This window comes from Myotis daubentonii, chromosome 8 (assembly GCF_963259705.1).
Source record: "Myotis daubentonii chromosome 8, mMyoDau2.1, whole genome shotgun sequence".
In the NCBI taxonomy this organism is placed as follows: Eukaryota; Metazoa; Chordata; class Mammalia; order Chiroptera; family Vespertilionidae; genus Myotis; species Myotis daubentonii.
The window spans coordinates 44788712-44807138 of record NC_081847.1 but is presented as its reverse complement, the minus strand read 5'-3'; the positions used below and the strand labels follow the sequence as shown (position 1 = coordinate 44807138).

At 42.8% G+C, this 18427-nt stretch overlaps 1 protein-coding gene across 1 annotated transcript in view; it reads right to left on the bottom strand.

Moving 5' to 3' along the window:
* The window catches only part of CDH20 (cadherin 20), a 210827-nt gene extending 205628 nt beyond the window's left edge, over positions 1–5199 (bottom strand). Inside the window, exon 1 of the mRNA XM_059706248.1 lies at positions 5071–5199. The gene's annotated coding sequence lies outside the window, so the exon portion shown is untranslated. The remainder of the gene's footprint in view (positions 1–5070) is intronic.
* Positions 5200–18427: the final 13228 nt, after the last annotated feature.

Sequence of the window (18427 nt, the reverse complement as noted above, 5' to 3'; positions counted from 1 at the left end):
AGTGTTTCAGATTGTGGTTGGGCTTGACCAGTTGCCATATGTCAAATAACTTCTTTGACAACCAAATGTGGCCATTGCCATGATATGAAATTATTATTTTATTAATTATGTTTACTCATGTTTGGTTATGATATTAATGAGAATAAAGTCCAAATTTTTTTATTAGTTTGTGAAACATTCTTATATATAGCAACAATATCCCCATTTCAGGCAGTGCTGGTCATGTCTTTGATATTTTTACTTTTCATGGTATTTTACATGACCAGCTCTTACTGCTTTGGGAGAAAAAAATGAGTGGTACCATTATAACTTAGCATTTTCTTTAAAAAGATCCACAGTTTATAGCTTTCCTTACTCCTTTATTGTAGTTATTCACTGATGTATTTCCATACCAAATGTGCTCTCTTTTATGATTCCTTAAGCTTAAAAAATATTGCATATACCTTGAGGGGAATTGGATCATTTCTATTTCTCATTGCACTTGAGTAATGCTTTGAGTTGAATACTCTGAGGGTTCTAAAATTAAGTTAATCCATATGTAATTAGGAATGTTCGTAACTAGACAGTCTTGGTTAGCAGGAGATTGGCAGGTTATTCTGAAAGCCTAGCAAACCATAAATAGCAATTAAATGAGAAAAGGCTAAATTTCTCTTGAAAATGTGTTGTTGTCATAACTTAATATGGCAACATGATTTTCTATTTTTAATTGTTGTAGACTATTTGTAAAATAGAATTTTGCCTTCTGAAAGCTTGATAGTTCTATAATTTTGTACCACTTATGCTTTTTAGCACTTGAGTAAGTATTTTGCTTTTGCCAGCCCCTTTGATTTACGATGAATAAAATAAACTAAAGGTTAGTAAAGATAGTTTTGTACTTATTAAATACATTGAGACAAAATGAATATCCTGGAGAAACTAAGTATTTCTCTTTTGAGACTTTGTGTAATTTATTATGCCTTTAAAAAATAACATAGTACTTTTATTCCCAGTACAGTTATACTTAACTTTGACAGTAAAAGGTGTTCCTTTTTTAATTCAAAGAATGAAAACTTTGCTCCATACTCCATGTCAATATTGGGATTCAGGGAGGATTTGAACGTGCTAAATTCATGATTCTGTCCCCTCCTGAGATGCTATGTATTTAATGCGCTCTGTAGTCTCTTACTTGTTTCTTCATTTGCACAAGTCATTTCAGAAGGAATTTATGACAGTGACATCTTTTAGTAAATAAGAGTAAGTCATAGTCTACTGTGTATAATAACTGAAGATGCTCAGCTGCTTAAAATTACCTTTATCACTTAAAATACATTTTCTTTTATCTCCTAATTAGCATGAAAATACAGAGGAGGTTATTTCTTCAATTATATGTGCAAGATTAATCACTAGGCAATTTGTTTCACATTATAAAATAATTAAATGTAAAAAATGGAGTATTTACTTATTTACCCCTACATGCCTGTGAAAAGTGTTGGGAAAGTGCAAAAATATAGTGCTATTTGCATATATTTTTATTGAGCCAACACTACGGCTTGCACCTAACTGGAATCTATTAATTAATACCAGAACTACCTAAGCCATTCATTCTTACTGTAGTTTCCCATGCTATTTTAGAAAATGAGAAATTTTTCCATATTCAGAGTAGAGCCTGGGGGTGGGGCAGGGGTGGCAGCAATGGGTCTAGCTCTTCAGTGTTCTGGGAACAGAGATAAGTTGGGGTTTTTTTTTGTTTTGTTTTTTAACTAACAGGATTTTCAAAAGTACCATCAAAGTGAAGCAAGTGAAGAGAGAGGTGGTGTGTTGCTTTCCTGCTTTGCCCTTGCTTTTATTTTCGCTGCTCTGCACTCCTGATTGCAACACCACCAGATCAGAATGAACAATTAACTGTCTAATTATTCCAGTCACACCAGCCCACAATGAAATCTTTATTCCGTGTTTACAGCAATCTTTGGCAGAGGCTGTCTTGCTGTTTCTAAACGAAGAAGAACTGCCCTTTGGCTCCTCTCAGCATCAGCTGCCTTGGTTTCAGCCTTGGATGCCAATAATCAGACTGCTTTTTCTTCTAAAGTAGACATTTTTTTTTAGGGTGAAAAGACCTATTCTCATCACCCCCCATATATTCTGGCTGATTTATGTTCTAGCCACTGCAGCTCTTCCTTCCGTATCTCTTTACATTTTTCCTCTGTCCATAGAACACCACCAGGCAAACCCCCATTCTAAGTCTAAAACTGGAAAAAATGCTTACCCAAACAGTGCTTACTACTATGAAGGAAAGAAAAATACAACTACTGGTTTATGGGGAGAGGGAAGTCAAGGAAATCCCTCTTGCTTTTCTAAACTGCTAATTTTCTAGCTCAAATGGCATTCAATGACTTCTCCACCAGGGGAAAACGTATTCACTTTTCAGTGGCTCTCTTGATTACTTCCAACTATTTACTTAAATTCGCCAATAGCTGCATGTCTTTGGGAAGCTTCAGAGTTTGAGGAATATTTGCAGATATATAAGGGGCTGAAAGAGTAACCCTGAATCTCTTTGAAATGGCAAGGGCGAGCTATTGCAGTGTACAGGCAGGGCCGGAGAAGTTAACACCAACCCAAAGATAAGATGCAGGCAATGCCTTTACCAAAAGGAAGAGGGAAAAACACCTGGGTTGGCCCTTTTTGAACCATCTGATGGAGTCCCCTCCCTGGACCTGAGAGCAGATCGTGGCCAATGCTGGGTCTCATCGCTCAACTGTCCTTCCCAGAAGAACATTTTCCTGTTTTGCAGGGATGATGGCATCTTTGTTCCCATACTGGTCTCCAAACCCTCTGTGACGGTTCCCCTAACAACCGCTGCTCAGCTCTCAGCTCCCAGCACTTACCACATTCGCACTGCTGATCCTGTGAGAAGTGGGTCATAAAATTTTACAGGGGAGAAAGGTAGAAGGGGGCGGTTCAGTAGTATAAATACTGATTAAATTCCTGGGCAACTCGCCCCAAATGAAAGATAATTTTTTCTACAAGTATGCACAAGCATGTCAAGAATGCTAAGTCATTTTTATGTGTGTACTTCTCCGTTTTAATTTTACACTGCCACATGGCACACATGCTAAAAATGTATCAATCTCCTTAACCTGCAGTGTAGCAAACTTTTCACAAAACTTTAAAAATGCTTATTTTATGGACTGTCCTTTCCCAGGATGCTCAAAGCATTTTGGGGATACAAAATGACAACTATCCTATTAGGAAGGCATGGCTATGGGTACACTAGCAAACAGGGAAAATCCGCACTGGGAAGGAAAGGTTATACCAAAGTCAGTGGCAACAGCCTACCCAGACTCTGAGATCTTGGTTCCAATTCATACTACTTTCTGCTTGCTCTTCATTTGTCTCTCTGACAGGAAGGGATGTGGCCAGCAAGGAGGTTTGACCTCATCTCCCAAACTGGTTTAACTCGGACACTATTCTCCCACACTCCTGCCCTATTTTCTGAGTCATCAGCTGGCCAAGCCTGTTCCATGGAGGAGCTCTAACCAGGGGCCATGCCAAGAGGAGGCAGCCGCAGGTGCCCTTGTGGCTGCCTCCAGTGTTGGGAACTGAAGCCTGCCCCTGCCAAGTAACATGCCCAGTGAGACTGTGAGGGTCACACTAAGAGAAAAATTAATTTCCAGGCAGTATAATACACAAGAGGAAAAAGCTGGGTCAAGCATGGGGTTCCAGACTGGCAGTGCCTTCAGGGTTCCACTGCCAGATGATGCAGAGAAAGGTAATCAGATAGACATTAATATTCATTTGTGGCCTTGGTGCAAGCACATTACACAGTTGTGACTTTTTCTTGTTTTCACTGTTCTTAGGTAGATCCAGCTCCTTAGCTGGATCCCTGACACTGCCACATCTCTGGGGTAATTTTCTTTGGTGGGGAAGATACATCAGGAACCAGAGGGTGTCAGGGGACATTTTATCTGGGGAGGGGCAGGCTCAGTTTCCAGGCGAACTATAACAGTCAGAAGACAGAATCCTTCCTGGCATTCGTGCCAATAAAACATCAATAGCGTTAATACTGGTGATAATAATGGCAACAATAATGAAACAGCAAGCTGTGAATCTTTCAGGCGACCAAGCAATCCCCCATTGATCTGCTTCCAGTGCTCTTACTCCCTGCCTGGTCTCCGCAGGAAAAGAAAGGCTCTGGCGCTGCCTCGGGGCTGCCCTCCAGGTTTCAGCCCCCAGCCCGCCCCGAGGTGGATAGCCAGGCAGAGGTCCGGCTTCAGCCTAAGTCCAGCCCACAGTCTCTCCTGTTGCTAAGGGCCAGTTGGGTTTCCGCTGTAGCATTTCCTTTACAAATCTGCAACTTTCACCTCTCACTGCCCCCTCACCTCAGTACTTCCGCCCTACCCAGTGCAACTACAACGTGCAAAGCCCAAACAACCCACACGCAATCCAGCAATTCAGAGCTTTCCCTGGGAGTGTCAAGGCCCGGGGACAGGAAATCCGGGGAGTTAGCGATGTCCGGCAGGTGGTCGGGACACAAGTCATTACCACATTCTTCTCTCTCAGCTGAGCTCGGGTGGGGGTGCTGCTCTAAGCACGACTGCAACCGGACTCACAGGCGCCCGGCGCCTCCCCGGAGCCTGGATCTCTAGTCCCCCTTCCAGGGCGCGCATCCCTAAGCGAGGGACGAGGGACGCAGCTGGCCCTCTTCCATGGGCAGCTGGAGGGAGGCGCCGCCCTTGGGGCAAGCGAGAGCGAAGCCCAGCCTAGCGCCCCAGCGAGTCTCCCTACCCCCGCGTGCCCAGCTCCGGCTGCCAGTGCGCGCATCCTCCTTTACCCCGCTGCGCCCCAGCTTCCTTCTCCCAGAGAGCAGTTCCTCAGTCCAGACATCCCTTCACGTCCCCTTCCTCCCAAAGTCCGAGGAAGTCCGATTCCCACCTGCCCGCAGACTCGCTGCGGAGGCGAGTATTTGCAGGGAGAGCGCGTCAGGGGAGCAGGACCCCGCGCAGAGCCTGGGATCGACTTCCCCCGAGAGACTGGGTTCCAGCGCCCGGAGCCTGGGGACAGACGCAGGGGCCTGACCCGAGCTCTCCGCTTTACCTGGCACGGCCGGCGACTCTCCGAGGACGTTCGGTCCAGGCTCCTCCAGGGCGGGCGTCCAGCTCACATTGCTGCCAACCCCACAGAGCGACCGGTGTCCTGCTGGGTCCCTTTGCCCCCCGCTCACGGCTCTGCCCCCGTCCCCCCACCCCCACCCCCCTGTCCCCTCCGTCAGAAGTGTCACAGCTTTTCTGCCTCCGGATCTTTTGCAAAGTCTCCGCGTGGTCACCAGGAGTTGGGCGGCAATGCCGGGAGCGCTTACTCCGCGGATGCCCTGCCCCTGCCTTCCCTCGGCCCCCTGCACTGGACCCCGCCAGGGAGACCTCTTATTTGTGGTCACCGTCCCCTGAGCGTGGTGCGCAATCCGCTTCCACTCCCTCGCGCCTTCACTAGCCGGAGTGGCTGCCGCCTGCCTGTGCCGCGGGTCCTCATTTCCCTTCTCATGAATATTCTGACAGAGGCTAATGCCGGTGAAAATTGAATTAGCCAATTGGTGCCAGGAATGTGCGCTCCGCTCCTTCCTTCTGAGGAGCTGTCAGAACACCACCAGAGGAAAGCAATTAGCCTCCGATTGGCACCCTGTGGTTTAGACCAGTGAGGGGCAAAATGGGTTAATTCTTTAAATGCAGTTTAGATGCGTATTTAAACTCTTCTATTGGCTGAGAGAGTGAGGAAATGTTAAGAGGAAGAGGAAAGCAGGTAGGCCGATTGGGGGGGGGTGGGGGCGGGGATGGCATATCTATATCCAAACCCCATTGAAATGGAAGTTGAAGTGACTTATTCTGCATAGATTCTAGATTCTGGAAGAGGCAGTCAACAGAAAAAGATAGGCAAACAGGATCAGAAAAGAGGTGAATAGCATCCTAGGTTTAACCTTGACCTTGAGGGTGCAGAGGATGCTAATTTTCAAGAGGAGGAGTGAGGAGAGATCACGGAGAAAAGAACCTCAATCATTGATCTACCAGTGAGGAGGGGGTCAATGGGGGAACATCTGTCATACTTTCAACAATAAAGATAAATTTTAAAAAAGGATTTATCCACATGCTCATATTTCCTTCCATTATCATCATAACAAAACCATAGAGTTTTAAGCCTTTGGATGAAGTAGGATTGGAGCAGAGGTACTTGAAAGGGCAGAAGTTTCAGAGGAGGAAGCTGAGACTGCCTTGGTGAAGAGCACTTCCCAGTTTACACAATAACTATGACAGAGCCATTCTAGGAGGTGATTCCAACTATAGACCAATCTTCAATATTCTAGGGTCAAATAGGCAAGATAAACAGGAGGGACAATCTCTCTCTTGTCTCCTGCCCTACAATGTCAACTTCTTCAGTTACTGATTACATCTTGGCTTTAGCCAGTTGGTAGAGAGGAACTCTGCCCAGTTCTGCATCCACATCTCTCTTTATAATCTTTACATGTGGTGCTTTTAGGATTTCCTCTCCTATCACTGATTTTCTAAATACAGAAAGTTATTTTGATTGAATTGCTTAATTACTAAACGATCTACTTGTGCTTGTGGTCAAATGATCTATGTAGATAAACAACTGATAAAATGATGTGTATAAATAATTGATACAATCCCCAAGTGTGTGCCAATAGAAATAAACATCCTGGTTAAGGCAATTCTGCCATATTTTAATATGTATCAGAAAGATCTAGAATTGGAACTCATAGTTATAACAGTAATCTATATATATAAAACCCTAATATGCAAATAGACCGAACAGTGGAACAACTGAACAACCGGTCACTATGATGTGCATTGACCACCAGGGGGTGCACGCAGAACATGGCGAGCATTGGCAGCAGGTGGCAGAGCGTGGAACATGGTGGGTGTCAGCTGTAGCGGGATAGTAGAGTAGGTGAGCAGGGGCTTCAGACCAAGGTGGGGCGCCAGTTGCTATCATCGGGGTGGGCCTCTGGTGGTTACTGAAAACTTTTTGCTCCTGCCTGGCGCTCACCCCTGCTGCTGGTGCCAGAGCCTCAGCTCACATCCGTTGCTAGTGCCTGGCACTGGTCCCAGTTGCTTGGTGCCATCAGCAGGTGTGAGCGGCAGCTGCTGGCCCCAATCACCCCTGGGGGCCTCTCCACCTCCCCTGCTTCTGAGGGGGCAATCAGGGCAGTAGCTGCTACTCACACCTGCTGATGGCGCCGGCCCCGCTCACAGTAGATGTTGGTGCCAGCCCCAATTGCTCCATGCCATCAGCACATAGGAGCAGCGGTAGGGGCAGCGAGGCTGCCAGCAGACCTAGGACCAGGGGCTGCAGTGGGAGGAGCAGGATGGGGGCACAGAAGATGGGCCAAGACCCACCCCTGTGCCCATCGCAGCCTTGCGGTCCACAGTTCCTTTCAAGGTGCATGAATTCGTGCACTGGGCCCCTAGTTATTCATATTAGAGCAGTTTATTGAGAACTTTTATGTGACAGACATGTATTTCATGAGTCATCTCATTCAATCTTTCCAACTACTACTATATTTAAATATATTATTTCCCCATGTTAATAGATGAGGAAGGCGAGACTCAGAAATGTAAGTAGTGTGTCCAGGTCACCTAGCTCATAAGCAGTGGAAATGAACTTTGACCTAAACTAGCCTAATCAATATGCCACAGCCTTCAGGTACCAGCAGCTTAACTGCCTCCTTATCTAAAAAGAGAACCTGATCCTTGGTGTTTTGTTGAAGTGATTTGTCCTTGATGATTAATTTATTGCAATTTAGAGGGGAAAAAAGTTGTGTTTTTGAGGAATGGTGTGATTAATTTTATGTGTCAACTTGACTGAGTCACAGGGTGCCTGCATGTTTGGTCAAACATTACTCTGGGTGTTTCTGTGAAGGTGTTTTTTAATGAGGTTAACATTTAAATTGGTAGACTAAGTAAAGCAGGTTGCCTTCTCAATGTGGTGGGCCTCATCCAATCAGTTGAAAACCTGAATATAACAAAAAGCCAACCCTTCCCTTAGTAAGAGAGATTTCTCCTTCCCGGTGTCTTGAAACTGGGACTTGTCACCTTCAATAACTGCACAAGCCAGTTCCTTATTATCTATCTCCTATTCTGTTTCTCTGGAGAACCGTAATGCAGATGGATACATTAAGTAAATCCTACTATTTGTGAATTTCCCATGAGGGTATGAATATTTTCATCTTCCAACATACTGTCTGGTATTAAATATATAGTAAATATACATTTTTACTTAACATTTTCAGACTTTTAATCCTACTATTAATAAGGGAAGATATATATATATATATATATATATATATATATATATATATATATATATATAAATTATGTAGAGGAGACAATCAAATTTAATGAAATTTTGAAGAGCTAAAAAGTGGACTATAATAGACTGGCTTAAAGCAAAACTTATAGATGTTATATGAGTGGAGAAATTTTAGTATTACAATTTCAGGGGTAGAAGTGATCAGGTTAAATTTGGCAGTAGTTGAGTACCTACTAAATGCAAGACACATTTCTATCAGATATATTCTATTAAAGTTCACAATTCAATCACTTAAAACAGTTGAGGATCTGCAGCATTTTACTCTCTGAAACTTTGGGTAGTTTAAAACCCTTTGTAAAAAAGAAAAGGATATACTGTTTTATCCTTGCATTAAATATTTAAGATGTTCCCTATACGATTCCTCTCTTACAATGCTCTGTTGGATACTTCTTTTAAGGAGAGTATCCTCTTAGGATTTAGAAGCAACATTTCACAGAAAAGTCTTCAGACGTTGGAATGTTCCTATGTGTGAATATGTTAACATGATTTTAGGACCCATAAAATGTTGTCAGGACAAGTGCTTTCTGCAAGTCTGCAGTGTTATAGTGGGCAGTGTGGGGGGAGGACCATGGCACTGGGGAGGGGTGTGGGGCAATCTTGGACAAGCTAGTTACCTGTGGAGCGAACCAGATTATCGCCCCTGTAAAGTACAAATAAAAATACCATATTTCTTGGGTGCTTTTCTACTTACATATTGCTCTACTGCATGCTGTCTCATTCCATCCTCCTGGTAACCCTGTGGGTTCAGCATTGTTATCCATATTTAATTGATGAGGAAAGTCGGGCTCACAGAGATTTAGAAACACACACACAGCTTCTCCTAGGAACAGGCAGAACAGGAACTATAATTCAATGAAAAAGTCACCTTCTCATGAAAGACATCTTTGATATCTCCCTCTATCTGCACCTCCCCACATACATTTCTTTTCCCAGTAGAAATACAATACCCTCCTTTGTGTCCCCCTGGGATTTCTAAAATGCATAAATAATAATTGGAATACAATGTGTTGTCTCTACTACTAAACAAAAGCAGCCTAAAGTTAGGAACCTTGTCTTAATAATTTTGTATCCCCAAATTTAGGTTAGCGGAGGTGCTCAGAAAACCCACTAACACCAATTCTGCACAGTTCCAAAAATATGTCTTATTGACTTTATTGGGCTATTAGGATTAAATGAAATAGTTGGCAGGCACTTTGGAAACTTAAAAACACCATGTAATGATATAATTATTTTTACTGTTCAAAAGTAGATTTAGAAGTAAATATAATAATTTTAGCTTTGACTTCTGACTGATAAGTTCTGTTGATAAGAAAGCAGTTTGATACTTTTTGTCAGCTACTGTTATTTAGGGCATGTATGGATAACACTTGCTCAGATAATAATTATCTGATTAATAGTAATACTAAACTGGCCTATTAAGCAAGAAGGTATTAGTCTGAGAAAGGTGAATGAGTGTTTGTGAGTGCGCGCGTGTGCACGCATGCACATGCAGTTTAAGATTGTTTCATCTTTCTGCAGTTTAAGATTGTTTTTTGTGAATGAGCAGCGGCAGTTGCTAGTATAGCTGTGTTTCTCTAAGAAAGGTATCTGCTTTTCTCCTATGGAATGATCTTTATTAAGAGCTCCCGAGGTCACAGAGTGAACGGCCAAGCTGGGGCTCCTGACCCTTGTTCAAAGCTATTTTTGTTACCTCACACTGACCGTGATTGGCAGCCACTGCCCATACGGTGTGGTTTATGGTTTTACAATTGAGAGGAGCAATAAGCAGCTCAATACCTCCTTATAATTAGTCTCCTGAGTCAGCTAATACCCTTGTAATGCAATTTCGTGATCTAGATTATTTAGTATTATCCATTCAAGATATTTTTGGATTTGTAATGATCATTATTTAGCAGAACTGATGACAAAGACACACTAAAAATATTTTGTAGCTTCATAACATGTCTTTACCATGAATATTCATCATGGAACAGTTGTTTTGGTTAAAAATATACACACACACACACACATTCACAAAATTGGGAATTCCTGTTATCAGTAGGTTCTTTATTTTCTATAGCATTGATATACAAGTCAGAGGAGGCCTCTACACTGATTTTACTAAAGCCATTTCAGTTCTGTTACTTTACTTTTGTTTTGGTGTAACATATGCATTCATTATATCCCTTGACTGTGGGTTAATCAGTGACTTTCAGACATTTTCAGAAGAAATTGGTTCCCGCATTGTTGATGCCTGTCTGTTTTACTGGGTTTGTGAATATAGTACAGACAGATGCCACCATCCTCTCCAAGGAGAAGTAGCCGCAGAAGCATTCAGGGCTTGAGATAACATTCAGGAAGTTGACACTACTGATCTAGTCAGTGGAATCTGACAAACTTAAACACAGTGTCCTTGCTATGGGCAAGATGCTATGCTGGTTACTGTAGAGGTTTCAAAGAGAAAACTAGTAACTGCTCTCAAGAAGTTTATAATCTGGGAGACAAGCCTTCATATTGAGCAAAATAAAGGATCTAAGGCAAAAATGGACAGTTTCTATTAAAGGATCAAAACTGGAGTGTTGTGGGAGCCCTGAGGAGAGAGATTGTTTTCTGTGGACAAGGGACAGGAGACTACTCCGTGGAAGGAGTGATGTTGGGTCTTGGTTCTGAAGAATGGGTAATATTTGGATACACAGGAAAGGGTAGGGCTACCATCCATGGTCAAAGGTAGAGACCTGGTAACGCACATCATGATTTTGAGCGACTCCTGTGATTGCCATCAGCCCATGTGCACTTGGCATTAAATGGGGATAAAACTAGAAAGGGAGCTGAGCCCAGAGGGCCTTGGATACTAGTGGTGGAATGTAGATGGTATTCTGTAGGCAATGAAGAAGGGGTTGCTTTAGAGCCTGGGAGTGACACATTGCAGCTGTGTTGGAGTGTGGAATGTTTCAGAGGTGGGAGACTGACGGGGTGGGGACCAGCTGGGAGAACTGCAGGACCTGAAACAAGATGTGATAACGGCCTGACCCAGCAATGAGGCAGCAGAACCTGAAAGAGAATAGAGACAGAAATGTATCAGTATGGGTGTCAGTATTACATTGAATTAATGTTTTTTGCTACTTGTCTTGCATGCTCCTGTCTCAACATCTCTCTAGCTTTCTCTGTCTGTCTGTCTGTCTGTCTGTCTGTCTGTGTCTCTCTTTCTTCCAACACACATACACAAATACGCATGAACGAATGCACACATGAAGGTACACACAAGCACATATAATACCCACACACACACAAGCACACAAATATGTACACATGCACATGTACATGCACACTTGCATGTACACACACACCTAGCACAGTGCAAGGCATTTTGTTGGCACTAGGTAATTGTTTGCTGTGTGGAATAAAAAAAACAGTTGATGTGGGGCAACAGAGAAAATGAGGAATTGCAAAATATTGATCCTGGCAAGTGTTGGATTTTGTTAGGCAAAGTCCAAAAATTCTCCTCTGTCCCTTACTAATTGGCTTTGGGGGAAAAGGATCATGTCTGGGGTCAAAGATGACTTCTGATTATAGAAATGTCTGGGAAGATGAAAATATTTGTTGAATCTGATGGTGGGTGCAGCTGGAAAACCTGAAGGCTAGCATCTATTTTCTCTCTGAGGTCTGAAAAAAACTTCTCGTGTAAACTTCAGGACATTTCATCAAGGTTTCCTTTTAGTCATTTAGAAGGTGTGGAGGCAGAATGATGTTTCCTCAAAGATGTCCACCTCAATCTCCAGAACCTGTGTCTATATGAGGTTATAAGCAAAGGGGAATTCAGCGTACTGATAAGCTGACATTCTAATTGGGCGATTGCCTTGGATTATTGGGGTATACCTAATATAGTCACAAGGCTCCTTAAAAGAGGAAAAGGGAGACAGAAGAGGAAGAGTTGGAGTGATGAGATGTGCGAGTTCTATTGCCATTGCTGACTTTGAAGATGGAGGAGGGGGCCACAAGCCAAGGAATGAGAGTAGCCTTTAGAAGTGGGAAACAGCAAAGAGACATTCTCCCTGAAAGCCTCCAGAGGGGAACACAGCCCTGCTCATACCTTGACTTTATCCTGTGAGACTTATGTCAGACCTCTGACCTCCAGAATTATAAGATAATTTTAAGTCACTAAATTTGGGGCAGTTTTATAGAGAATGAATACAGCAATAGAGAATGAATACAGAAGGACAACCAGCATGCTTACTATTTTGCATGTATTATTATATACTAGGGGCCCAGTGCATGAATTCGTGCACCTTGAAAGGAACTGTGGGCCGCAAGGCTGCGGTGGGCACAGGGGCAGGTCTTAGCCCATCCTCCACACCCCTTCCTGGCCCCTCCTCCATCTGCTGGCAGCCCCGCTCCGGTCTCTGCTGCTCCCACGCGCTGACAGCGCTGGGCCTGCTTGCACCTGCTGATGGTGTTGGCCTCGCTTGCACCCACTGACGGGCATGGAGTGATTGGGGCCGGCACCAGCTGTGGGTGTGAGTGGGGCTGGTGCTGTCAGCGGGTGTGAGCAGCGGCTGCTGCCTGATCATCCCTCAGGAGCAGGGGGAGGTGGAGAAGCCTTCAGGGGCAATCAGGCTGGCAGCTGCCGCTTGCACCTGCTGACGGCGCCAGGCTTCGGCAGCGGGTGTGAGCGGCAGCTGTAGCGCTGGCTGCAGGTGCAAGCAGGGTCAGCGTTGGCAGCGGGTGTGAGTGGGGCCATTGCCAGTAGCAGGTGCGAGAGGCGGCTATCGGCTCCAGTTGCCCCTCAGGAGCAGGGGGGGTGGAAAAGCCCTGAGGGGCCAGCAGCCACTGACAGCACTAAGCAATCGGGCCTGTGCCGGGCACCAGCAGCAGGTGCGAGTGCTGGGCAGGACCACAGCGTACGGGAGCAAAGAATTTTCAGTAACCACCAGAGGCTCGCTCTGATGACAGCAACTGGCACCCCACCTTGGTCTGGTGTCCCTGCTCACCTGCTCCATCATCCAGCCGTGGCTGATGCCCGCCATGTTCCACACGTGTCTCGTGGTGGTCAGTGCACGTTATAGCAACTGGTTGTTCGGTTGTTCAGTTGTTCTGCCATTTGGTCTATTTGAATATTAGCCTTTTATTATATAGGATTAGGGTACAGAATGCCCCAAACTAAACTAGCTATGGTTGTGTGATGTCCTAGATTCAATTATAGAAGTATGTTTTGTTATAAAATTCCCCATCTTGGTCTGAATATAGTATACACAACAGCTTTAGTGGTGTGAAGGTGGAGTGTTTGTTCTTTGATTATGTCATACTGGGTGCAGTGAGGAGGCTGATGATTTTAAATTAAGCTCCCTATGTGATCCCTCAGACAGTACTCTTAGATTGGACACTAGCATCTCAAGAGTTGTGAAACACAGTACGGATACACAAAATTCACAATGTGTGTTTATAACCTTGTTTGAGTCACCCAGTTTGTGCTTTACTGAAACAAAACAATCATTTTTCAATTTTAATTTTTATAGTTCTCTTTCAAGTGGAATATCTTTGGAAGAATATGTTTAAATCATTTCTTTCATTGTTATTTGTATCACAGGTGTCATGTGAGATAATTTAATAATTCAAATAAGATAGTAATAATAATATTAAATGTAGCTTTATATAAAAACGTAAGTTGTCAGTAACTGAGTAGGAATTTCTGTGTTTTAGCAACATACAGCTTTGGCTTGTTATTTCACTTTGATGCTTTATCAAAGAATACAGTAAATGGCAGGAAAGATGTTTGAAGTCTATTCACTGGTAAACTCCCATGTAGGCTCAGTATGACACATATGCATAATGATCACTCCTTATTCCTAACAGAGTTTTTATAAGGTGGGCAACATACGTGTTATTTAAAAATACACTAATTCCTAAAATTAGCATGAGCTATAAATTAATTTTTTAAACATGAGCCTCTAGTAAGTTCTCACATACAGATAGAATTTCTGTGACGTTTGATATTCAGCTACACCAAATGTTAAGAGAACATAGAGCAGCCTAAAAATAAAGTATAAAATAGGATGACTAATTGCATGTGGAGAGATTTTGCAAATGAAGGAAACTCAATTTGCAAGTCCCTTTGTAAGTAAACACTATTTGTTATTCTTGGCATTGTTCTGAAATATTATGGCAACAAATAATTGCAAAAAAGAACAGTTCTAAATATGCTTATTGATAACCTATTAAAAGCAGACTTGTAAGTGATTTAAATGATAAAATTCATGCTGTATAACCCTGGAAAATTAATAGCCACTAATTACATATTTTTTCTCTCATTGGAACGCATAAGAAAATGCAGGCAGTAGAGACTAGTGACTAAGCAGGCTGCTCCTGGAGTCTCACTGAGTTTGAATCTTGGCTCAGCTACTTGCCAGTGATGTTGAGCAAGTAATTTAACCTTGTTGTGCCTGCATTTTCTGATTTGTAAAGTGGATACAAATAGTAGGGTTCTTATGAGGATTAAATTAGATAATACATGACAACTGTTTACCACCATCTGACACATAGTAAGTCTATATTAAAGATTAGCCACTATTATTAATATAAGGGCTATGAATACCCCTGTGTTTCTATGCTTTTTAATATCATCTTTATCAATAAAGGAGAAGGAAATATTTTTATCAGTATCATTTGTACCATTGTTAAAATAACAAATCACAGAATTTTTGAATAGAAGGGATCTTAAAGATGGTTAAATCCAGCCCTCTCATTTTAATATTGAGAAAACTGAGGTATAGAGTCAAAGGAATTTGCCCAAAGTCACACCAGTTTTCTTCTCCATGTGTATATAGGGTGTTTCCCTTATTCATGTGGTTTCGTGTACCTAATTACATTTATAGAACTAATAAGTCTGATTCTTGCCCTTGCAAGGGATGGCAAGCTTTGTCAGTGTGAGATACAGGGGCAGAAGAATGGAAACGGAAATGTTTTCCAGGGGAGGGTGGTGGGCACTGAGTCATCCCGTTGAGAATATGTGAAAAGGGCCTCGTTTTTGTTCTAGAAAAAGTGGTGGGGTTGTGAATTTATCTGTGTTTCTAATCATCTAAAGTAATTTAGGCAAGTTCTTCATTTCTTTTGCTTTTGTTTTCTCACCTTAATCTGCCATCTGATCAGACCACCTCCCAGGGTGGCCAGGAGCTCAAAACAGATTTAGCTGTGAGAGATGGACCAGCAAGAGGTTGCATATGTTACTTCTGTTACAACAGTGGCCTAAGAAGTAGGCAGAGGCAGTCAGAGCTAAGGGTGGGTCAGATTCTTCAAACCTCTTGGGGTTAATAATCTCCATGAACACTCGGTTGTGAAACAGAGGACATCACATATGACTTTTTAGCCTGGTTAGAGTCCATTGGAGTGGGACTTTGGAAGAGGTTTGAGGAAGGGAATGGTTGCAATTCTAACTGCTGCTTTGTCTCTCTTGCCTTTCATGTAGTTTACAGGCAGGAAGGAATGGAATATGTACTAGTAGAAAGGTAAAGGGCATCTAGAGAGTTTGTGAAAGAGGACAGAGCACCATAAATATGCTATCAAAAGCACAATTGTTACGAGGATTCTTTTTTTTTTTTTAAATTTTGTTTTATTGCTTAAAGTATTACAAAGAGTAGTACATATGGCCCCCCTTTTTTCCCCCCTTGACATTCCCCCGGCCTCCCCTACCCCCCAGTGTCTTGTGTCCATTGGTTATGCTTATATGCATGCGTACAAGTCCTTCGGTTGATCTCTTACCCTCCCCCGTCCAACCCTCTCCGGCCTTCCCGCTGTAGTTTGACAGTCTGTTCGATGCTGCTCTGCCTGTATATCTATTTTTGTTCATCAGTTTATAATGGTCTTTATTAGCTATAAGTGAGTGAAATCATGTAGTATTTTTCTTTCTCTGACTGGCTTATTTCACTTAGCATAATGCTCTCCAGTTCCATCCATGTTGTGGCAAATGGTAAGAATTCTTTCTTTTTTATAGCAGCATAGTGTTCCATCGTGTAGATGTACCACAGTTTTCTAATCCATTCATCTGCTGATGGGCACTTAGGCTTCTTTTTATAAGAGTCAGGGACAGTTGTCCAACAGGAGATTATACACTTGGCACCCTGACTATCAGTTCACTAGGATTTACCCAAGAGAAATATTTTTTACTAAAACAGAGTCTTCCTAGTAGAAAGTTTGATGTGAGCTTTAGATCAATAGAGAAAATTGATTTATTTTGGTGATTTATAGGAATAAAAGGTACAGGAGTCCTAGAAGAAATTTGTTGAGATTTTACTTAGCGTGTTTAAGACTAAAATTCTCACCATTGCTTCCCAAAATAAAACAGTGGGATTGAACACAATTGGGGCTTCTTTTAGGATGGTGATATTTTGGAAAAGAAAAAGACATATTTGGGGATGGAGACGGAGTAAAACCACATTTCAGGAATTTTTCCCCTACGGAACAAAGAACTGCAGTTTATATATGATAGAGCTGATGATATTGATGATGACAAAAACCATAATAACTAGCATTTATTGCTTGTTTACTATGAGGCAGGGACTGTACCTAGCATTCACATACATTATATCATTTAAATTGCATCACCACAATTTAAGGTGGCTACTATTATTACCTCACAGATAAGGACAGCAAGGCTTAGTGAGGGTAGCTAATTTTAGCAGAGCCCAAAGACAAACGGCTTTTAGGTGCAGTTTAAGAAATTATTCCAGTAAATAGGCTGTTAGTGGAAGTCTTTCAGGTGTGGAGAGCAAGGGCACAGCAATGATGTCTTTATGTAGATAGCGTGGTGTCTTTTGAGGGAGAAGGGCATACTGTGCAGTGTCTGGAGGGAGCAGTAGAGGACAGAGCTGGTGCCATCTGCCCTTACCACTGCACGGGTGCCATCTAGAGGCAGAAAGTGAGATAATATGAGGGGCCACAGAAAATATGAGAAGGGAAAATATAGGGTTGATGGGGAGAGAAGAGAGTAGTGAAAGGCAGCAAACACCTTAGAGACAAGACAGAAGAGCTGTCAATAGCAGTGCATGAAGCAGCTCCCGCTGAACAAAAGAGATGAGAATTGATTGTCCCAGAAAGGACAGGTCCACAGTGGGAGGAAGGGGAGGAGGGCCCGCCAGCTGGAATAAAGGACAAGAGCTATAGGAGAAGAGGGAAGAAGACTTGGGAATCTAAGAAAAGTCTGTAAGGCAAGTAATTGTGGAAGGTAGGAAGTGAGTGAGGTCGGGTCCTGGAGGCAGCTTCAGCAGGGAACACCAGGCAAAGGTGTGGAAGAAGGGCAGAGTTCCATATGGGCATTCTTGAACAGCAAGAAATTAGATTGCGGTTTTGTAACACTTGTCAATAGGGCTACATTTATGATTCAGATGGGCTGGTTAGATTGGGGGTTAGGGTTAGGTGAGTGATTGTTCTAAAGGCACATGATGTGAAATCTGGGGTGGAATTCACATGATAATGAACTTGACTTAAGGAGGAAAAAGGTTAGGTTTGTACATGTATTAAATTAGGAACTGTATCTCAGGGGAAAAAGTGATAGAATTGAAAATACAGAGTGACCAATGGTGGTGAAGGGTTAGTCAATATGGTCAAAAAGATTGAAGAAAGTATCTCTCTCTTTCTTTCTTTTTCTCTCAGCACATACATCCTCCAACCCCTAATAATGGTAGTTGATATGGACTGAGTGTCTGCAGTGCTCTAGGAACTGTCGAAAGAGAGGCACTTGCACTGACGCATGAATTCTTCCCAGCCACCCTACAGGGCTCCTGTTAGCATCCTTCCTAAGAAGGGCACCGAAGCTGCACAGGGAGTAAGAGGTAAGCAGGCGTTTGGACCCAAGTATCTGGTGTCTGAGCCTGTGCTCTTTCCCACCACATTGCCCTGCTTCTCAGCACACCACTGTGCACTATTTACAGGCCAGAATATATTACCAAAATGATGAATGGGTTCTCAAAATTGACAGATGAATGTATAACACAAAATATAAAGTGTGGGTTCCTTTTGGTCCTAGCTATCTTATTCTTGGCTGCATTTGCAGGTGATTGTATTAGTTATCAATAGCTACACAACAAATCATTCCACATTTAGT